The 24392-nt window shown below is 40.9% G+C and overlaps 1 protein-coding gene across 1 annotated transcript in view; it reads right to left on the bottom strand.

Annotated features, from left to right (window-relative positions):
- TENM1 (teneurin transmembrane protein 1) overlaps positions 1-24392 on the bottom strand; it is a 641347-nt gene that overhangs the window by 418238 nt on the left and 198717 nt on the right. The window lies entirely within an intron of this gene.

Here is a 24392-nt window from a genome sequence, read left to right as displayed (position 1 = left end):
CCACACCTTTCTAGGAACTATGCCATATTAGCAGCAGCTTAGGCAGCAGGGACACTGGTGTTTTTTGTTTGTTTTGTTTTTCTGCCTATTTGCAGAGGATGCAGCCTGGGACAGCAGTCCTCAGACTTCTGTTGTTGCTATTACTTTGTACTAAAGGCCCAGTCCACAAAATTCATGCACTGGGGCGTCCCCTCAGCCCATCCTGCACCCTCTTCAATCCAGGATCCCATGGGGGATGTCTGAAATCCATCTCACAATCCTGGACCGCTAGCTCCTTAATCACTCACCTGCCTGCCTGCCTGGTGGCCCCTAACTGAGCCCCCCCCCCGGCCAGCCTGATTGCCCTTCCTGCATGCCAGTCGGGTCACCCCTAACTGCCCCCTGCTGCCGGCCAGGTCGCTCCTAACTTCCCCCCCCACTGGCCTGGTCACCCCTAACTGCCTCCCCCACCAGCCAAATTGCCCCCAACTGCTCCCCTGTCAGCCTGCTTGCCCCTCATTGCCCCCTACTGGCCTGGTCACCCTTAACTGCCCCCCACTGACCTGGTCACCCCCAACTGCTCCCCCTTCTGGCCTGGTCACCCCTCATGGCTGCCCCCACCAGCCTGGTCACCCCACGCAGCCTGTTGTTCAGTCGTTTGGTTGTCCCTCACTAACCGCCCCCTGCCAGCCTGGTCGCCCCACGCAGCCTGCTTGCTCAGTTGTTTGGTCACCCCTCAGTAACCCCCTGCCGGCCTGGTAGTAGGCAGCCATCTTTTGAGGGCTTGAGGGTTAATTTGCACATACCCCTTTATTATATAGGATATTTCCACTATTTTCCTAACAGGCACACGTAAAGACAGTGAGTTAGAATTTGGCCCATGAGAAATACCCCAATTAAACCCTTTTGAAAAGAAATCGCTACTGTAGCTGATAGCCACCTCTCTTCTATAGGAGAAATATAATAGATGTCAAATGATTTCTTGTAGCACCAGCACATTCCGGGTAAACTTTGCAGACTGCAATGGCTTTGCCCCACCTCCCAAATGACTGAGAGTTGAAAAGCAGAAAAATGCCAGAGGCTTCTGCTGCCTAGCAAAGGGCTCAGCTGGTTTGTGGGGAGACATGCTTTGCAGTGGTTGATCACGGGAAAAAAAATGACTTCTCTCAGTCCTTCCACTTTAAACTTGAATTTTGAACACATTTGTATGGTTTTCGTATTTAAAAATGATACTAGTGCCCCAAGAGCATGGCAAATTCCTCACTGTGTTTTCTAGTATAGGTGGCTCTCCCTTTAAATGAACTTGCTATATGAAAAATTGAATTGTACAAAAGATAGATAGGGAAGGGAGTGCAGACGATTCATTTTATAGAAAGAATTGCTTTAGATAGTTAGCTACTCTCGTATATTTAAAAGGAACTAAAATGCTTCATGAATTTTCCAAATCACCTCCATTATTCCAGGCCCTACCCAAATCCCTTATCCACTAAAAATCATCACAAGTACTTAACATCTCATTAATTTTTTTTAAACTCCTGGGCTTGTACTTATAACCATAACCAGAAGCATGCTTTCCATCCTTGGGAATCAAAGAAGCATTGAATGCTGGAACCCAAAGGACCCTGGACATCCTCTCATTTTGCTGATGAGAAAACTGACACCCAGAGCACTGCTTGTCCAGGGATACTTGTTAAGTGAGTGGTATGGTCTATATTATAACTCACATGTCCTGACTCTCTGGCCAGTGCTCTATTTACTATATTGCAGATCTCTGTGATGAGTTTTCTTCTCATCTCCTTAAGATTTAGAGACACAATCCTCCACATTTTCTGGGTTTTTCCCTTATGACATGCCACCTTGTTTTGCAGTGATTTGTTTATAAGAGTGTTTATCTCTTAGATCATATCTCCTTAAATTTAAGAGAAAAGGCAGGGTGGAGTAATGCTATACAACACAGCAGAGTGGAAAGAGCACAGAACTTGGGGGGATGACAAACCTGTGTTTGAATTCTGCCTCTGCCATTCTGAAACTTTAACCCCTCCTTTGTAAATTAGATACAATATTTTTTCCTAACAGTTACATTTTAATTCATGTAAAATGTGCTCGAACAGTGTGTCAGTAGCTATTTGTTCTTGGAATGTAGTAGAAGTATGACTGGAAATGACCATAGGGGTCCACCCTTCTCCATCTTAGAGACAAGGAACCAAGACTTAGAGATGAAGTGATTCATTCAGTCATTCAACGTGTATAAATTTGCCTGCCTATGTCTGATGATTCCCAGCCCAATACTCTTTCCATCATACTATTCTGGAAAATAAATGACTCTCTTCTCTGAATGTAGCACTTACCGTTCTTATACTACTAAATTTGGTTTCATAGTTTGCAAAATTACAGTATCCCATTGATATCTCATGTTTTTGTGTATGCTCCAAAATAAACTCTGTGTTTCTTAAAGCAAGATCATCTACTATTCTTGTATGCCTCATAACATTGAGCACAATGGACGTACAGAATATGATTCCTAAAAACTTTTGTTGATAGAAGAGTGATTGTTTCACTGGTCCATGGAACCTAAAGTACTACCTTCTATGTTCCTTTGGCATTTTCATTCTGATGTAGCCACTGGATATCTATTTGATAGTTCACAAAACAGTAGGTTTCCCCCTGCAAAGTTTCCATAAAATGTAACCTAGCACCATGGGGAAGAAGAATGATACCCTGAAGAGGGTGCTTAAGATCATTCCCCTCCAAGATATAAAAAGAGCAGCCATGACACACTGCAGATTTGCCATTTAAATCCATGAACTTAACAACACAGGGAAGGGAAGCAAAGGGTGGGAGTCCAGAGTTAAAAAACCAATTTTAGGTCTTGGGTTCAGAACACCTCCATATGATATATATATATATATATATATATATATATATAATGTTTCTCAGTACAGTTGTTCAAAAGAAATAAAGCTTCTATTCATTACAATTGTTCAAAGAAAGAATCAGTCATTATCATCTGGATTTACTGTTTGCTAGATTTCCTCAAAATCTTTGCAACTCACTTATTATTTTGAAAAAAGAGGAGAGATAAAAATTCTACTTCAATTCTACTTCATCAAAAGTTACAATCATGGTATTATTATAAAATATTATGCCATTTCTGCTGCAGGTAAATATGCTGTATATAGTAATTTTGATTATATATGTCTCTTCTCTGTGTTTTGATTTATATCTATCTTATTGTGTATTATTGTTTCCACATTTTAAATATGCAGAGGTTTCCCTACTTGTTAATACTGTCTTTAAAAGCTTTCACAATATTGGATTGTTGCACTGAGTAGAATATTTCTGGACCTTAAGCCCTTATGAAATGCAAATCATCTCAGCTTCATTCTTTTTTTCACCTCAGGAAAAAGATGGAAAATGCATTTGTTTCCTCCCAAATGAAGTAATGTAACCCTTGGGCTCCATGAAATGGGATTTCTCAACATTAAACACTAATGAAAAATACATTAGGGGTCAGTGTCAGGAGCTCTAGAACACTAGTTATAAGGGTAAAGAGTCACATGCACTCACTTCCAAGTGTATCTGGCAACCATATGTTTCGGTGCCCAAGAAAGCTGCAAAGGAGAAGGGGGAGTAGTGATTATGCATATGTGGATATCCAGACTCAGTTATAAAGCTTTTGAAAGTAAATTAACTTTCCAGGTGGAAAGGACCAATTCAAATAATATACTTGGATAGGAGCCAGTTTCAGGTTTGAGGTCCTAAAATAAGTTGGTAAGAAAACCTATCCTGGGGAGTGAGGGTGGGAAGGTGAAGATATTCCTCCAAACTGAATATCCAAATCCAAAGCATGTTAGGTGTGGCAGAGCTGTTCAAAAAGTGTAAGTCTTCAGAAAGATTACCTTTGTCTTCAAAAGGTAAGAGGGAGAAGAAAATTGTCCAGCACAGCTTTTCTTTTTTTCCTCTCTTTTGCAAAGAAACCTTATTTTGGATCACGTGTCAGAGAAACCTTTAACCAGAAATTAGAGTCTCTTTTAGAAACTTCGTGTGGAAACTTATCAGGGTGTCAGTCGGGCTTCTTTGCCTCATTCATTTCATTAGCACACATAGTCAATTTATCTGTAAGGCGATGTTTGCATTTCTAATATTCACAGTACTGTGCACCATCACACATTTGCAAAGGGCTTATGGGAAAATGGAGTTGGGACATATGACCTGAAGCTTGCCTGTGAAAGTGGGTGTCAGAACTTATGAGTTATTGTGAAGTGGTGGAAGGAGTGTTATCAATCAGACAGGAAGCTCTAACAGTGGATGTGGATAAGGCTCCTAATACATGCGATGAACTAAGATAGCTGGTTTATGTTTCAGGTGTATGTTCATTTTGTGTATTCCCACATAACTTATTGAGCTGTATGCAGTTTTCTGGATTCATCTAGTATTTTTAAAATCTTTATTGTTGAAGATATTACATATGTCCCCTTTCTCCCCACATTGACCTCTTCTAGCCCACCCGCACCCTGCACCCCAGGCCTTCACCACCCTATTGTCTGTGTCCGTGAGTTATGCATATATGCATACAAGTTCTTTGGTTGATCTCTTCCCACCCACCCACCCACCCCTGCCTTCCCTCTGAGATTCGACAGTCTGTTCCATGCTTCTATGTCTCCAGATTTATTTTGTTCATCAGTTTATTTTGTTCATTAGATTCCACATATGAGTGAGATCATGTGATACTTGTTTTTCTCTAGCTTATTTCATCTAGTATTTTTAACAGATGGAGTCACATATATTCAAATGAAAAATTTATGTTATGTTCAAATTGTTCTCAAATATGCCAATAGCATGGAACAAGTTAATATTTTCAAAACAAGCTTTGTAGCAGAACTAAATAATCTTCTGTAGGTATTAAAAAATATTGTCATTAATACAGTGATAAGAAATAGATCACTGTTTCTTTAAAAATTTGAACAAAGTAGACACATGTCTAGTTTCCCCCAGATTGTGGTCTTACTTGATCCTTTTTTCTGTAGTGACATTATGAATGACAATACCCTACAAATGATTTTCCCCCAAAGTTACAATGCAGTGTATGTTGCCAAAAGGGACACATATATACATAGAGCTCTATAAAATAGTCACAGGGAGACAGAAAACATGCCTGCACTTGTGGACCTTAGTCTGTGTTTCATTATCCCATTGGCCAAAGCGGGGATAGTTCAACAATTCTTTCTCTGCAATTCTGGAATTGAAAAAATCCTGAAAACTGAATATTTTTTCTAATTCAACTGATGGCAAAATTTGATCTGAACTGATATGAGAACATGAATGGTGTTTATTTATTTCATTTAGTGTATTTTCATATATTTAGTTATGGAAATATTGATGTATTTTGTTAAGGAGTGCTGGGCCACATCCCAAACTGGGTGTCACATAATATGCAGCACATGCATGATTGACATTACCTTTGTAAAATATGAAAAATTCTAAATTCTGAAACAAATGGACCCCAAAGGTTTTGATAATAGATTATGGGTCTGTATTAGCATTTAACCACCTCTCTGAACTCTTATGAGGCAATATTAATTAATGCTTACTTAGATCTTGGTAATCTAGATGAGCAAAGAACATCAGGAAACCAAGGGCTACTGCCCTAACTACTTATGTAAAGTGTCTCAAGCCAATTATAAGTCTTTGGTTCCTTGGGTTGCTTTTCTGAGCTGTTCTCCCTTCTAGGCAGGAAAGGAGATTTTTAAAAAAGGTTTAAAAATGGGTAAAGGTTTATTATTAATATTAATCATTACTATGAATTCTAAATCTATATTCCTGCTTTAAAGCACTTTTTTTGTCACAAGGAGCTTTCACAAGTCATGAGGAGGCAGTTTATAAATTTGCATGTTATGCTAATATCTATTAACTTGATAGTGCTCAGTGGCCATCAAATTAGTCTTAAGTGTGTTTCGCTATGGACATTTCTGTTCTCAACATTATAATAAGAATGTAAGAAAATTGGTTTTCTGAAGAAAATTGAGTGAACAAGTATGCCTTATCACTTTTCTGGCTAAAATAATAGTGTCCAAATATTAATATACCAGTATTAATATATCCTTAAATAAAAGCGTATTCATTAGTTAAGTCAACCATTGTATTGAGAAAGAAATAAAGGCTATTAAATAGCTAATCCTATCTAATAAAAGAGAAACATGGTAATTAGCGTACCACCGCTACCCTTCCCATTGGCTAATCAGGGTGATATGCAAATTAACTGCCAGCCAAGATGGCAGTTAACCACCAACAAAGATGGCGGCTAATTTGCATACATAGGCGCAATGATGGGAGGCAAAAGGGGAAAGATGGAAGAATGGTGGCAGGCAAGAGCTGGGGGGCTGCCTTTGCCCACCCCCCCCCAGCCAGTGATCACCATCAGAAAGCCCAGCAGGCCAGGCGACACCCCCGGCAGGGGTGCCAATCAGAGGAAGAGAGAGCCGGGGTGTAGGACCACCGGGGCCAGGGGTGCCAACTGGCCTGCGTCCCCCTGATCTGCGATGGCGAAAAAAGGGGCAGGGCCCCAGGCACAGCAGCACCCCGGCACCAGGTGCCCCTGTGCCTGCAGTCCCCTGATCTGCGATCTTGAAGGGAGGAGCTGGACAGCAGGCATGGCAGCATCCTGGGCACAGGGTGCAGGCCCAGGGTGCAGCCTGCCTGCGGCCATCTGATCTGCAATCAGTAAGGGAGGGGTGGGGCCACAGGCATGGCAGCACCCAGGGCACCGGGTGCTGAGATGCCTGTGGTCCCCTGATCTGAGATCAGGAAGTGAGGGGCGGGGCCACAGGCAGGGGAGATCAGGGCTGGTGGGGCGACCGCAGAGGTCAGCCAGCACTCAGCCCCCAACCGGCTCTCCCTGGGAACCCGGAAATCCACCTCCCAGGGCAACTGCGCAGAAACCAAGCCTGGTGAGCCATGGAGAGGGCGACCTACCTGGAGGCCATGCAGCTTTTATAGTTGAAGTCGTCCTGGATGGAGGACTGGGGGTAGCAGGGATCAGAGTCTGCCAAGTCAGCCATGGAACCCCGGGTCCCCGCCGAATGACTAGAGCACATGGACTTCAATGGTCCTCGGTCACTTGCTGAGCAGCAGTCAGCCTGGACCAGGAATCAAACCCAAAACCTGACAGAATGGAACCCAAACCTTTGCTGTGGCAGAGGAGCTCCGACCCACAGCAGGGGCCAGGGCACACCAGAGGGATTTAGTTGAGGGGCCCTGACAGGCAGCACCCTGAGCAGTGGGTTGGAACCTCCTCCTGATACAGCAAGGTTGCAGGTTGGATCCCTGGTCAGGGCACAGACAAGAAGCAACCAAAGAGAGCATAGTAAGTGGAACAACACACTGATGTTTCTCTCGCTCCCTTCCTCTCTCTAAAATAATCAATCAATAAAAATGAAAATAAAAAATAAACCCTCTGGCCCTAACCAGTTTGGCTCAGTGGATAGAGCATCGGCCTGTGGACTGAGGGGTCCCGGGTTCAATTCTGGTCAAGGGCATGTACCTTTGTTGTGGGCACATCCCCAGTAGGAAGTGTGCAGGAGGCAGCTGATCGATGTTTCTCTCTCATCGATGTTTCTCACTCTCTATCCCTCTCCCTTCCTCTCTGTAAAAATCAATAAAATATATTTAAAAAAAATAAAAATAAACCCTCTGGCTTGCAGAGTTGCTAAAACAGTTAGAAAGCAAAGTCTCATCCCTTCCCGTTCATTCAACAAATACTTCACATGCTCGTTCTATAATCACCCTGGGAATGGGTGTTTGTTTGTTTGTTTGTTTGTTTGTTTTGGTTAATCCTCACCTGAGGACATTTTTGCATTGATTTTTTTTTGTTTACTTATTTATTTATTTATTTATTTATTTATTTATTTATTTATTTATTTATTTATTTTTTACAGAGAGTGGAAGGGAGGGAGAAAGACAGAAACTAATATGAGAGACATCAAATGGTTGTCTCTTGCTGAATCCCCAACCAGGGCCCTGGATTAAGCCGGCAACCCAGGTATATGCCTTTGATTGGAATCCAACCTGGTACCCTTCAGTCCGCCTGCAGAAGCACTATCCACTGAACCAAACCAGCATTTTTTTTTCTTTTTAAGTCCTCCTCTAAGGATATGTTCTTTTCATTGATTCTAGAGAGAGAGGAAGGGAGAGGGAAAGAGAAAGAGAAACATTGATCAGTTGCCCAAGCAACCCACAACCTGTGTATGTGCCCTCACCTGGAATCGAACTCATGAGCCTATGGTGCGTGAGAGGACACTCTAACTACTGATCCACACCAACCAGGGCCTGGAGGTACAATGAGTTCCCTCAGGGGGAGTGCTGCTCATCCAGAAGCCGGGCTCATGGCTGGTGAGTGCAGCGGAGGTGGCAGGAACCTCCGCGGCAGCACTGAGGAGCAGCGAGCCAAGTGGTAGGGAGCAGCAAGCAGGCGGGCGGTAAGGAGCGAGGGGTCCCAGACTGTGAGAGGGCACAGGCCGGGCTAAGGGATTCCCTCCCCCACCCCCAGTGCACGAATTTCGTGCACTGGGCCTCTAGTAGTTAATAAATATTTGTGTGTATGTATGGGCATATGTATGAGCAAGGTACTGACAATAACAGAAAAGAGGCAGAGGAGGGAGAAAGAATGTGCAATTAACAAAACAACAACAGGTGTGCCGGGAGCCGGTCCATCCTTGCTGTTTCAAGGGACCTGGCATATATGGCATACGGTTCTTAATATGTTTGCTCACCTTCTTGGCGCTGTGTTTTAACCAAAGTCACCTCTCCGAGAAAGGTTGAATCCCCAGGTAGGGATTTTCCCGTGAAGTTAGGGAGGGAATAAAACCCCTCAACTAAGTGCCAGGCGGGTAATTAATCCCTTTAACTACGAACAATCATGCTTAAACTACATAATCTTTTCTCCCTGGAATGGAGATAAGAAACGCCCTAACCTTTGTAATAGAGATTGATAGGATTGAATCAACTGGTATAAATACAGTTGTAACAAGACAGAAACACTCAGAACTCAGAACACAGAATCAAGAACATAGGGCTTGGAAGACAGGACCAAGAGAGACAGAGCCTAGGCACAGAACCTACACAGAACATTCTCTAGAGACAGAAGAACTTTGCTGGAGAGAGCATGCCGGAGGATCCTGGAGAGGGACTGGCCTCGGAGCCTAGAGACAGAGCCTAGCGGGAGAACATGGCAAGGGATCCTGGACTGAACCTGACTACAGAGATTGGCAGGAGAACCTGACTGGAACCTGGACACTGAACCTGACTGGAGAGCCTGGACAGAACCTGGCTGGAGAACCTAGAGAGGGAACATGGCTACAGAACCTCGCTGGAGATCCGAAGCAGAACCTCTCTGGAGATCCGGGCTAGAGATCCTGGCTAGGCTGCTGATCAACTGAACGCTGTCTCCGTGTCATTCCTTCTTCGCTGACTCCGTCCACGCCTTTGGGGACCCCTGGACCCGCTGGGGCTGGACCCCGGCATCTGGCGCCCGAACAGGGACCCCTAGGTAAGCGCCCCACACTCGGGACGGATCGGACTCCACCGTAGGAAGAGGGTGGATAGTCTTCGCCGACTCCGTCCACACCTTTGGGAACCCCTGGAACAGGATTCCCTTAGGTAAGCCGCCCCATTGAGAACCTCCACACTCGGGACGGATCAGACTCCACCGTAGGAAGAGGGTGGATAGTCTTCGCCGACTCCGTCCACACCTTTGGGAACCCCTGGAACAGGATTCCCCTAGGTAAGCCCCCCTCCCCCATTGAGAACCCCCACACTCGGGACGGATCAGACTCCACCATAGGAAAAGGGTGGATAGTCTTCGCCGACTCCGTCCACACCTTTGGGAACCCCTGGAACAGGATTCCCTTAGGTAAGCCCCCCCCCATTGAGAACCCCACACTCGGGACGGATAGGACTCCACCAGGGTGCTACAGACCCCCCTATAGAGGATAAGTAGGGTAAGAAGGTGGATAGTACAGAACTTAGATTGAGAAGATGTGCCATACTGAGTCCAAAGAAAGAAGACTCTGTATTGATCTTTAGATTAAGAAGATGTGCCATACTGAGTCTAAAGAAAAAAGACTCCGTATTGATCTTTTAACATATATGCTTGTTAGCAGAGGAATTAAGGTTACTCCCAGTCAGACAGAACATTTTATACAAGAAATACGTCCATGCTTTTCTGAGGAAGGAAAGGTGCCAGAAAGGTAAATGTAGAGGCATGGGAGAAGGTAGGCCCAAGGAGCCTTATCCTTAACCCCACTGCAGCCTTTCCACCCCGGGAAAGTGCAGGATTGGCAAGCTCTCCCTGGGGTGATAGATCAGGACTCAGGTAATAGCAGAAAGCGCCAATCCTACTCTTAAAATGGATACAAGAGAGCGTTTCAGGTTTTTCTTTTTAATGCCTGCTTTTAAAAAATAAAAAAGGGGGAATTTGCCGGGAGCCGGTCCATCCTTGCTGTTTCAAGGGACCTGGCATATATGGCATACGGTTCTTAATATGTTTGCTCACCTTCTTGGCGCTGTGTTTTAACCAAAGTCACCTCTCCGAGAAAGGTTGAATCCCCAGGTAGGGATTTTCCCGTGAAGTTAGGGAGGGAATAAAACCCCTCAACTAAGTGCCAGGCGGGTAATTAATCCCTTTAACTACGAACAATCATGCTTAAACTACATAATCTTTTCTCCCTGGAATGGAGATAAGAAACGCCCTAACCTTTGTAATAGAGATTGATAGGATTGAATCAACTGGTATAAATACAGTTGTAACAAGACAGAAACACTCAGAACTCAGAACACAGAATCAAGAACATAGGGCTTGGAAGACAGGACCAAGAGAGACAGAGCCTAGGCACAGAACCTACACAGAACATTCTCTAGAGACAGAAGAACTTTGCTGGAGAGAGCATGCCGGAGGATCCTGGAGAGGGACTGGCCTCGGAGCCTAGAGACAGAGCCTAGCGGGAGAACATGGCAAGGGATCCTGGACTGAACCTGACTACAGAGATTGGCAGGAGAACCTGACTGGAACCTGGACACTGAACCTGACTGGAGAGCCTGGACAGAACCTGGCTGGAGAACCTAGAGAGGGAACATGGCTACAGAACCTCGCTGGAGATCCGAAGCAGAACCTCTCTGGAGATCCGGGCTAGAGATCCTGGCTAGGCTGCTGATCAACTGAACGCTGTCTCCGTGTCATTCCTTCTTCGCTGACTCCGTCCACGCCTTTGGGGACCCCTGGACCCGCTGGGGCTGGACCCCGGCACAGGTGACTGCAGAAAAGTCACAGAAGCTCTCAGGAAGGCTAACAATAGATTACAATGTTTTCCAGTTTACATGATTTCAATCTGGTTCTGGATAACTGCACTATGCCTGGCTCCCGAGCCCTGCGATACTATGGACTGTCTTTGAGACTGTAAAGTGCATCCCCTTTGAGGACTCTGAATGGCCCTCTCATCAAGCCAGCAAGTAAGAGAGTATACTCTATTAATTTTTGTCAATTAGGCTGATCTTTGTTACAAACACTAGAAATAAAGGTCAACACTGAAGCACCTACACTCTTTTGACATGTTTGTACTGCAACTCATATTTGCACTTCAGTCTCTCCAAAAGTTGATACTTATTTTCAAACGATGTGCTAGTCTACCTCCAGAAAGTCTAAACTTTCTATTTTCTAGGTTTCATTATTCTCTTTTTTCTTGTTTTCCAGTGGGTTGTACAGGCATAATAGTGAATCAAATATTCATAAGGCGATCCTCCCCCAATCCATTTTCCCCTGTCTCGGTTATAGGGAGACTCCACCTGTGCTGTACCTTGTATTGGCTTTCCATAGTGCAATTAGCCAAACTTAGGCATCATAGTCAATATTCCTGTCAATAAATGGCTGGTTTGTTAACTCAATCAACTCTCTGACATAGATTAAGACAAACAAACTAGGACTTCACAACCAAGAAAAAAAAGAAAGGACTGTGGCTAAATACTATTTTGCTTAAATTATTGAAGTAAATGTTCAAACTACCTAATTTTCTTGGTTGTGAAAATACAGAATGGACACATCTTTGCATATATTTTCAGAGTGGTTTGGAAATGTTATAAAATGTATTACCTATTTATTTTGCTAATTAGAATGGCAGAGAGCTCTACTTTATGGCACAATTTGGAATTTTAAATGTCAAATTCCAAACATTAGTATATGGTATTAATTAACAATTAAAATTACTGGTTGGCCAAAGCCTTTTTAATTATGGTCTTGAAGGAAACTCTGCTATCCATTATGTATCATGAAACATGAAATAGATAATTGCCCTGTTTTATCTTATGCTGACAATGATGTTGTGGCTTCTATTATTAGGCAGTGAAGTATGTCAAAAAGAAAATATAAAAATGTAATGATCCTTAAAAGTTCATATTTAGTTTATACTCAAACTAAAGTAGTATGTAGGTATTTCAATTATTTTTACTCCCCAAGTTCATTATTTATTTGCAAGTAGGTAATGGTGGGTTATAAATTGATAGCAAGTCATTTAATAAATTAGCTAATAATAAATATTCTGGAATTTTACAGAGTTTTCATTTTCAGAGCTTCACTTTTATTAGACTATTACAAATGGTCACCCTATATTTGTTCAAAAAAGCAATGGATGAAGCCCTGGCTGATGTTTCTCAGTGGTTAAAGCCTTGGCCCCACATACCCAAGGGTCAGAGCTTCGATTCTCAGTCAAGTGCAGGTAGCTGAGTTGCAGGTTCAAGCCCCGACCCAAGTTGAGGTGAATGCAGGAGGCAACCATACAATGTGCTTCTCTCACATGGATGTCTGTCTGTCTGTCTCTCTCTTTCTCCCCCTTCCTCCCTTCCACTCTCTAAAAATATCCCCAGGTGAGGATTAACAGCAACAAAAAAGGCAATGGATGAAATAATTCTAATGTTATTTATGAAAATGTAGCTCAATGTTTGAAGCACAAGTCAAGAAAATATTATGACTGTGTCTAAAGTTCTAAGAAAAATATTTTCCAAACTGCTACATGTTAAACAATAAGGGCAAGCTAAAGTAAGAGTAATAAAAATAACAAAAAGCAAGAGACAGGAAGATCCTAGAAGATAAAAACAAAGCATGGAGATCTAGGAAAAGATAGGGAAATTTTTAGCCCCTCCACGCAAAGCTTCTATTTTCAAATAAAAACTGAAGGGAAAAGTACTGATTATTATTCTTTTTTGTTAACCCTCACCTGAGGATATTTTCCCATTGATTTTTAGAAAGGGAGGGAGGGAGGGAGGAAGGGAGGAAGAGGAGAGAAACATTGGTGTGAGAGACACATCGATTGGTTGCCTCCCGCACATGCCCGAGCTGGGGCCTGGACTGGAGCCTGCAACCAAGGTATGCACCCTTGACTGGAATCAAGCTCATAACCCTATAGTCCACGGGCCAATGCTCCAACCACTGAGCAAACTGGCCAGGGCAAAAATACTGATTATTAATACCACCATCTAACCATCATTGTCTGGCTAGTTGGTGAGAAAGTTCCTCTATACCCTGCAGTCCCTCCAGCCCCAGCATGAATTTAGAAACAAAGGGGACCCCATTATAAACTGATGAGCAAAAATAGATACAGAAGCAAAGCAACATCGAACAGACTGTCAAACTACAGCGGGAAGGCTGGGGAGAGTTGGGGGGGGGTGGTAAGAGATCAACCAAAGGACTTGTATGCATGCATATGAGCATAACCAATGGACACAAGATACCGGGGGGTATGGGAGGCTAGGGGAGGGTCAAGGGGAGAAAAAAAGGAGACCTATGTAATACTCTTTGTAATACTTTAAGCAATAAAACAATTAAAAATAAAAGAAACAAAGGGGACCCATGGACACCCAGTGTAGAAGTGGAAAGGAGCTTCAGCACCTGTACTTGGGAACTGAACAGGTACATAGCCCCCATCTGGGACAATGAAAAGAGATGGCACTGTCACAAAAACGAGATGATTCTCAAATGTCACCCATGTTTTGGTCCACTGCTCTAGTTCAGCAGATCTGGGGTACGTGACCCAAACATACCAATGTTTGCAATCACTTGTTACTTACAATAAAGGACTGAAGTTCACAGATGATTTAAAACTGGTACATGAGAGTGGTACCTCTAATACTGCCATTCTCACTGAGCTGCACTTGGATGGAGGAGACAGGGATGGGGTTACAGCTAGTTCTAGGAATTGGGTACAATTCTGATCCTATAAGCCATTTTAATATGTGATTTGTGTAGACACATGCCTATAAAATGATTCTATGCATTCCATGGGGATGATGGAAGCTTGCTAATTCCTCATCAAAATAAAAAGATGGGGAGGGGGTTGGGGAAAAATCTTGGTATTCTCACAGAAGTATTTTACACATGTACATGTTATTAAAATGTGTTGGGGCCAAAGAAATTGAGAAATATCATCTTGATGGTTAATGTTAGACCACTACTGGCAGCCGTCAACCTTTCTGCCTGATATACTCTGGGTTACTGAAGTAGTCTGCTAAGAGGTATGAGCTGGGAAGTGACAGTACCATATGAAGAAACAAGTAAGTTTTATTTTCCCTCTTGCATTTAAGGAATGCATCTACTTGTGTTAGATCAAGATATAGATCATCTTTATAACTCCAACACACTTAGCCCATAATTTTATTCAATACAAGATTATAATTTTGTTTATCTTAAAAATTAATTTGAATAAATTCAAAAATTTTTAGTTTGAATTCAGATACATTTATGTTATATAAAAGAAATAATTATAGTGAGTATGGTGGGAGAGAGCGTTTTATGATGCAAAATATCTTATTTGATTGAATTCTTCATATTCCTACCAGCTGTTTTGGCATTGAATGGGCATAGCCTGTATCTGAAGTTTTCTGCCTGAAATGTGTTTTGATTAACTCCCTCATTATTACAAATTTTCATTTTCCTGTCTTTCAGCATGTTATTTTAGTGAGATGTTCAGCAGAGTTTTGTTTTGTTTTTTTGGAGAGGTACCAACATTAAGACTTATTACTAAGTTTGCCTTATAAACTTTGATTATGCTAAGCTATGCATATTTAACTCATTTTATTTTTCCTTCAAAATCTGATTCATTCCCTCAATTACATTACTACTTATATCCCTGGCCTCCCTCCAATTTAACTAGGTCTTTATGGTTCCCCAAACAAAATGCAACATTCCAGATGAACATCACCCAGAATTCAAAAAAGTTATCTGACAAATTCTTTTGTAATGATGTCTTTTCACAAGTAGCCTCAAATTACATATAGATTGTACTTGAGACTTCATTAACTAGAAGATGGCTAATGAAGTAATGAGAAGGCAGCTCAATTAGGAAATATACTGATATATTGATATAGATGTGTCTGCTAGTGGATCAAGTGAAATGTCCATCAAAATAAGTAACTTAGTGGAATCTACTAATAGGATCTTAGAATAGATTGAACAACTAGTAAATTCAGACAGGTTCCTCCCCACCCTCATCCACTGAGATTTAATGTTTGAATGCCTTAGGAAAACTAAAAAATTAGCTCATCTCAAGGGGCAGGAAGTCAGCCTGCATAAAGAGAAGAAAAAAAAAAAGAGAGTGTATGTGTTGAGGAAACTATTAATATATGAGATTGCAGTAATAAATATAATGGTAATTCTAGAAATTAAGAAAATGCCGAAACCGGTTTGGCTCAGTGGATAGAGTGTCGGCCTGCGGACTGAAAGGTCCCAAGTTCGATTCCGGTCAAGGGCATGCACCTGGGTTGCGGGCATATCCCCAGTAGGAGATGTGCAGGAGGCAGCTGATCGATGTTTCTCTCTCATCGATGTTTCTAACTCTCTATCTCTCTCCCTTCCTCTCTGTAAAAAATCAATAAAATATATTTAAAAAAAAAGAAAATATTTCAGAGGTAGTGTTTGATAACTGTTTCCTTGAAGAAAGTATCTTAAGCAAGTTAATTCTTAGTTAAGGTTATTTAAATAACTTTTTCCAAATGGTACTCAGGGGAAATATTTTATGTATGATAGGTGAGATGATGAGAAGGGCAGAGTATTAAACACACACTGCTTATGTGAAGCAGATTTCTCAGAGGCCCCTAGTAGTGCTTGAATTTGGTGAATGAAGGCACAGACACTCCTTCCTATGTATTAATAGTGGGGCCTACACCAGACCAAACCGCAGAGTGTCATCCTGATTCGTGGCTGCATATGATGACAACCTGGACTGGATTCAAGCTTGCTTTTATTTTGGTTTACTTGCCAACAGCAAATAAGCACTGCAAAGGGTATAAATAAAAGTAGGACACATGCAGGTGTACATGGCTCCATGCTGTCTCTCTTGTACTTTAAGAAGGCAAGCCTCGATGGGGTGGTCTTGCTAGTTGGTACAGAGTAAGATGTCTAAAAGGGTGAAAGCAAATAGTACTATGAAATTGTTGTCTTTTGTATTCCCAGCTTCATTAGCATTTGGAAACAGCTTATGTAAAGCATAATTCTGTTACTCAGAAAGTCATATGCAGGCTGAATATCCAGCTCCCTGAACTTCAAATTCTTGCTGTGGCAGCACTAAGGCAATTTCTCTTTATCTGTATGCACAACACAGTGCCTACTTGTTTCCAATTTATCCCCACTTAGGGGATTTCCCTAGGCAAGTTTGGCCAGAGTCTACCATAGAGCCTTCTAGTAGTAATGATTAAAAAGTCAGTTTCAAGTCAAGGTATAGAAATATATAGGATAAGAGGTCAAGTGTGACCCACTACTGAATTATGCTTTTCTTTGAAGTAGGGCTCATATCTTACTAACATGTTATTATTGCTTGTAAAACTCAAAAGAAATTATGGCGAGGCCAAACTAGAAAAAAAATTAAACTTAATTAGTTATGGAACACCTTGTATTTGGAAGTAGAAGACAAAAAGGAGAGTGTCTTAGTGTCATTTGTTTATTTTCAACTAGTGGCCCGGTGCATGAAAATTCATGCACTGGAGGGGGGTCCCTCAGCCCGGCTTGCCCCCTCTCACAGTCCGGGAGCCCTCAGGGGTGGGAGGTGACCCGATGATCAGGGAAAGGCAACGTCCCCATCACACCTCTGCTGCTGCTGCTGCCGGCAGCGCAAGCCTCGGCCAGCCCTGGTTACCTGAGCCTCGGGCAGCCCTGGGCAGCTGGGAGGCTGAGGGAACTGGGCACCACCATCTTGTGGCTGTGGGAGCTGCCATCTTTGAGGGAGGGGCAGTCAATTGGCATATTCCCTCCTTATTGGTTGTAGGTGCCACCATCTTTGAGGGCAGGGCAGTCAATTGGCATATTCCCTCCTTATTGGCTGTGGGCACTGCCATCTTTGTGATGGTGTGAGGGTCAATTAGCATATTCCCTCTTTATTAGATAGGATAAGGTGAATCAAGTATAGAATACTTTCTCTACTACTAAGCTACTTATTTAGACAAAGTAACTATATATATATAACATGTTTAAATTAATAAGTTCATTGTGACATTTCCAAATAACACAGTGGTTAAATTAGAGACATTAGGATCAGATTAATCTGGCCGTCAATCACAGTTTGATCATGAACTATCAAACATCTTCAAGTCTCTGTTTCTTTATCTGTAAAATAGGGAAGGTAATAAACATTTCAATGTTTTTGTGAGCATTAAATGAGGCAATTTGTATAAAACACTTAGTAAAGTGCCTTCCACATAGTAACTACTGAATACGATTATTAAATGACTGGTCAACTACTGAATCCTCCCAAATCTATAAAATTCAGGTACCATCTAGTAAGTAACTTAAGATTACAAACCCTTCTGATTTCAAGATATTTGAATATCTTAAACTTCTCCATAATAGTTAAAAAAAAATTATACAATTTTCACAGGTTTCTTATTTCCTTCCCAATAGTTCTAAGAATCTATTATTGAAATCATGAGTCAATATGGGAACAGTTGACTTCTATCCTTTCCTCTTCCTCCAAGCCATACCAAACACTCTTTATTGATTATCTTTCTTATTATGCTTTCAGTAGCTTTTACTTCACATAACAGACTCTAGTTCACAATTTTTAAGTGCTCTGAGTGTGTTCACTTGCATTTTCCCCTATACTAAATGATTTGGGGGCATACATGCATTTCTAAAGTATCTATTGCAATAACACCTAAGGACTTTAACATGAGAGCAAAGGATGTGAAGAAAAATCATTTTCATGAATACAACATTAGTGCTTTGCATTTAGGAAGCAGCTTTCATCTGCATCTCTCAAAGACCTTTACAAATATTATTGGATGCTTTATTCACAGGGCCAAGCAGCAAGCAAAACTTCCTTTCAAAGAGTTCCCTCAAAGTACATAAAACCCCATGAGGGAAGGAGCTGTAGATAGCTGTTAAAGTGTCAAGAATATTCAGAAACATTTTGAAATATTATTTAGCAAAATACCACTGAACAAACTATGATTACTACTGAAAAGTATGGTCTTCCATAGGTATAGCTTTGTTTTTTAAATTTTTTGCTGAGAGAGAGAGAGAGAGAGAGAGAGAGATTTGTTGTACATATTTATGCATTCATTGGTTGATTCTTTTATTTCTTGTATGTGCCCTGAATGGCAACCTTGGTGTATCAGGATAATGCTCTAACCAACTGAGCTACCTGGCCAGGATATTTAAATTATAGCTTTCAAAGTAAATAAATACACAGGAACTTTGTTATATTGGCACCATGACCAACATCCACATTATAAGCTAGTAATATTTGATCAATTTTGGAACAATGTATCAACCTAATTTTGAGAAGATAACTTGCCACATAGTGTACTCACTATCAGATGGGGATTGTATGCCAACTACTTAGCATAGTACCTGGTAGATGCTACAAACTCAGTTAATGTTACTTACCAATATAATTATTATTGTAAGTATTATCTTAATTTAGATTAAGCAAAGTTTTTTTTTTCAAAGTGTTCAGTGAAAACTAACATATATTCCCATTTGCTGCTGCTGCTGCTAGTTCTTTTTCTCTTGTCTGCTAAGATACGTATCTGTGAGGTAAGAAGAAAAACATGTCCATTTTCTCTCTAGGAACAGCAGCACAAGATGGGGAGAGGCATTGCTATTCAGATGCTAAGATCTCTTTCAGTTTTCAGACTGGATTCATTTATAATGTCTTGTTGTCATGGAGATTATGGCTGTGGCTATGTCATTAAAACACAGTTGTTGTATTTTTGTTTGTTTTTGCAGGGGAGAGGGAAGACCATAGCAGATTAGAGACTTTTTAAAAAACATGTGGTTTTTTTTTAATTGATTTTGGGGAGAGAGGAAGACAGAGAAAGAGAGAGATGGAGAATGAGAGAGAAAAAGGAGAGAGAGAAGAAAGGACTGAGAGAGAGACAGAGACAGAGAGAAAAACACAGATCAGTTACCTCCTGTATACACCACGATCAAACTTGCAACCTGGGCATATGGCCAGATCAGGAATCCAACCTGCCACCTTTCGGTACATGGGACAACACTCAACCAATTGAACCACACCAGCCAGGAGTAGAGACTTTTGATAATACAAACAAAACAGCTGACTTAAAAGAGTTTTAATCAGTTGTACTGGTGCCATGAAAACACACACTCACTGTGGAGATATAGTATATCGCCAGCTTCATTTACTGTTTCTTATTAATGTTATTATTTTTGGCTTTCTATGCTCCATTATTGTATCTTCCTCTTCACATGATTAGTATGCTGTAAAATTGGACTACTTGAAAATATTGTTATTGCTAAGAATGTGGAAGTTCAAGTCTTCTGAGGGGATAAATACATTATACTTATTTGAAGAAAATGTATAACAATATTTTAAAGTCATACATAATGCCCATTTTAGAGATGAAGAATATGAGGATTAGAGAAGTAAAGGATCTACTCCAGGGCCTTGTGTGCTATTGCTCTAACTGACACTGTTTGCCTCCACTGAGCCATCTCTCCTGGGATTCTAAGCTAACCACACCAACAGTACTTCTATCACACTTGCAATTGACATTTATTGCAGCCAATGAAGATAGAATCCTGTGACTAAATTATCTATTTAACAGCTACTTATAATGAAATCTATGTAATGGGTTACTTCATTTGTAAACTAAAGTAAGTAAGCTCATACATATACATCATTCAATGCTTCCTTTTAATGCTATCAAATATCCTCATTTCAGTAGTACCTATATAATTTATGTCCCCTTTTTTAAGTCTTTAACTTAGTTGATGTATCATTTTACAAGTTGATCCTGAAAATATCAAAAGAGATTGCTTAATGGGCTTCCTTTAAAATGACAACTCAGCCATAGCCAGTTTCACTCAGTGGTTAGAGCCTGAGGACTGAAGAGTCTCAGGTTCAATTCCTGGTCGGAGCAAGTGAGGGAGGCAACCAGTTGATGTGTCTCTCTCACATAGATGTTTCTCTCTCTCTCTCTCTCTCTCTCTCTCTCTCTCTCTCTCTCTTCCCTCCAACTCTCTCTAAAATTCAATGGAAAAATATCCTTACTCCTCGGGTGAGGATTTCAGAAAAGCTGTATGATTTTACTTATACGAGGTATCTAAAGTAGTCAAACTCTTAGAAAGTGAACAGTGGCTTCCAAGGGTGTAGGGGAAAATTGGGAGGGGGCTGTTGTTCAAAGGGTAGAGTTTCAGTTTTGCAAGATAAAGAAGTTATAGGGATCTGTTGCACGACAAAATATATATAGTTAACACTGAACCACTGTACACTTAAAGATGGTTAGGATAGCAAATTCTATGTTCTTTTACCACAATAGAAAAGACATGCCATTCCTTTATTAGTTGAATCTATTTTACATCAGTCATATGGTCATATTTTGATAGTGTGGGCTAGTGATATCACCATGTCCAAATTATAATAGATGAATGATTATGCAGTCACCATCATGGATCTTGCTGGTAACACAAGAATTGTGCATGCTTTAATGGATAAGAATAGTTTTAATGCACTGAAGTGTGAAAACATATACAGCCTATTCCTTAATTATACAATAGGAAGAGAATAGAAGTAATTGCATTAGAAAAAATTGGATTTTATTAAGTGATGATAAAAGAAAATGCCATGTGTATCACCCATTCTAGAAGCATAAACCTAGATATTTACATACATAAAATGATAGACAACTCTCATTATCAGATCAGGCTTCCATAACAAAACTCAATTGACTTGGTGGTTTAAACAACAAGATCTTATTTTCTCACAGTACTGGAGGCTAGAAGACCTAGATCAAGATGACAGCATGGTTGGTTTCTGGAGAAGGCTTTCCTATTCACCTGCAGATGGCCAACTTATTGTGTCCTCACATGGTGGGGGAGGGGGGGAGCAAGCTCTTTTATGTCTCTTCTTAAAAGGGCACTAATACCATAATGAGGTTTCCCACCTTCATGACTTCACCTAAATCTAATTATCTTCCCCAAACCCCATTTCTAAATAAGTCACACTGAGGGTTATGGCTTCACCATATGAATTTTGAAGGGATGCAATTCATTCCATACCATTCTGCCCTCAATTCCCCCAAAATTCATGTCCTTCTAACATGCAAAATATCTGCATTCCATCCCAACAGCCTCAAAAGTCTTTGTATATATCATCATCATCTCTAAAGTCTAAATTCTCATCTAAATGACATCTAAATCATACTAGGTTCAATGCACCCTGAGGCAGAAGTCCTCCTTAGCTGTGAACCAGACAAGTTATGTGCTTCCAAAATACAGGGGTGGGACAGGCAGAGGATGGACATTACCATTCTCAAAAAGAGAAATCAAAAGGAAGACAAGGGTGATGGATCCTGAGCAGTCCAAAACCTAGCAAGGCAAATTTCATTAAACAATTTTTAAAATATATTTTTATTGATTTCAGAGAGGAAGAGATAGGGAGAGAGAGATAAAAACATCAATGATGAGAGACTATTATTGACCGGCTTCCCTGCATGACCCCACTGGGGATCAAGCCTGCAACCCAGGCATGTGCTCTGACCTGGAATCAAACCGTGACCTCCTGGTTCACAGGTCAACACTCAACCACTGAGCCACACCAGCTGAACAAATGTCTTTATATTTTAAGGCTTGAAAATAATCATCTTTGGCTTGTTGTACCACCTTCCAGGATCACAGGGGGTGGCAGTGTCACCTCCATGGCTCTTCCAGGTGGTCCCACCCAGAAGGCTCCTGTCAGAGGCCATCTAGCCTGTAGAAACGAAGGAGATGACTCTGATGATCTCTGAATTGCCTTCAGAGTCATTTCCCTCTCTTTTTCAAGAGCAGCTGAATAGTATATCATCCTGTTCTTTCAAATTCGAGTTTGCCAGCCTTCCTTCATTTCATTCTATCTCCATTCCCTTCAGTTCAAGCTGGCGGTGTTTCTGCTTGTAGAATCCCATAAGCTATCTACTGAATGGTTGTTAAGCCACACCTGTAGTGCTTTCTTTAGAACAAGCTCTCTTATTTTTCATAATTTGAATAGCCTGAGAATTTTCCACATCTTCAAGTTCAGGTTCCCTTTTGCTTAACAATCATCCTTCAATTCATCTGTCTTGCACTTTACTATAAGTAGTCAGGAGGAACCAAACTGCTCCTTCAATACTTTACTTAGAAATATCCTCAGATAAATATCTAATTTCATCACTTCCAAGTACTATTTTCTACAAAACACTAGAACACAGTTCAGTCGGGTTTTATGCAGGGTTGCCTTTCCTCCAGGTTCCAAAAATATATTCCTTATTTCCATCTGAGACTCATCTGAATTGCCATTAACATCCATATTTCTAGCATGCACCACAAATCTCTTCCAGTCTCTACTGATTACCCAGTTCCAAAATGTTTACCCATTACCCTGCTGTATTTTTTACAACAGTAGCACCCCATTTCTCAGTCCTCAAATCTGTCTTAGTTAGCTCAGGCTGCCATAACACAATACTATAGACTGTGTGGTTTAAATAACAGACATTTTCTGAGTTCTGGTGGTTAGAAGTTCAAGATCAAGGTTCAAGCATGTTTTGTTTCTGGTGGGGACTCTCTCATTGGCTTACAGATAACTACCTTCTTGCTATTTCCTCACATGGTGAGGCGGAGAAAAAGTGTTATCTCTTCGGTGTCTCTTCTAACAAGGGCACTAGTTCCATCATAAGAGCCCTGAGTTTGTGATCATTTCTAAACCGAATCACCTCCCAAAGACAACATCACCAAATACATCACATTAGGGCTTAGGGCTTCAACATATGACAGTGATGGCGAACCTCTGACAGGCGAACTCATTTTTTGGGGTTGATTTTTCTTTGTTAAATGGCATTTAAATATATAAAATAAATATCAAAAATATAAGTCTTTGGCACCCTCTTTACTGAGTGTTTGATGTTTGTATTTGTTTGGTTTATCTATTGGCTCTGTGGTATTTTCTCCATAAATATATATTCCCCTTTTTCTTTTCTCTCGCTTAGATATCATTTGTGTTCTCTTTTCTCTCCCCTAATTATCTTTTCTCGGGTGGTTGCTTATATTGGGGTTATCGGTGCCGTGAGAACATTCATGCTTTGTTCCCTTTGGGTCATGTCTTGTTAAGGTGAATATTTTGGGATTAGTGTTCTACATTCTATTTTCATTTTTCCGTTAGCATCCTTTTACTCTACCTCAACTTTACCTTTATGCCAAAACTCTCTTCCTCACTTTTCCCCTTTTGTTGTCCTGTTTCTCTTACCCTGTCCACGCTTTAGATTTTCCCTATTCCTTATTTTTACCCCCTGTTAAAATTTCACCCTACTTATATATCCAATTTCCAATCCCCTGCTCTAAATCCATATACATCTCTCCCTTATCTTTCTTCACTACCAATTTTTTTCTCTCTCTGTCGTTTTGTTGTTGTTTGCTTGATTGTTGAGTATATTGGTATTTTTTATGCTTGTTTGTGAGATTGTTTTGCTTTTTCTTTTTATTTTTCTGTTGGTTTTTTTTCCGGTTGTTTTTTGTTTTGTTTTGTTTTTTGTATTTTTTTTTTGCTTCTGTTTTCCCTCACCTCACTTGGTATTAGTTGTTGTTTGTACTTTGCATTCATCTCCAGGGATCTGTTGCTGGAATTTGTTGGGATTAGTGGCTGTTCTATTGGAGTTTTCTTCCTATATAAATAGTTTCTTCCCCTCTTCTATTTCATTCTCTTTCTTTCCTCTCTTACTTTTTTTTCCTTTTCCCAATTTCATTTTTGCACTCCTTTTTTTCCCTCTTTTTTCTTTTTCTGTTCATTCTTCTTTATCCCCTAATTCTCTTTGATCTGGTGGTCACCTTTATTTGGAGTTATTAGTACAGTGGGGCCTTGACTTACGAGTGTCCCGACTAACGAGTTTTTCGAGATACAATCCATCTCTCG

Source organism: Myotis daubentonii, chromosome X (assembly GCF_963259705.1).
Source record: "Myotis daubentonii chromosome X, mMyoDau2.1, whole genome shotgun sequence".
Lineage (NCBI taxonomy): Eukaryota > Metazoa > Chordata > Mammalia > Chiroptera > Vespertilionidae > Myotis > Myotis daubentonii.
Note: the sequence above shows the minus strand (reverse complement) of the source record. Positions and strands in the feature narration are given on the sequence as shown.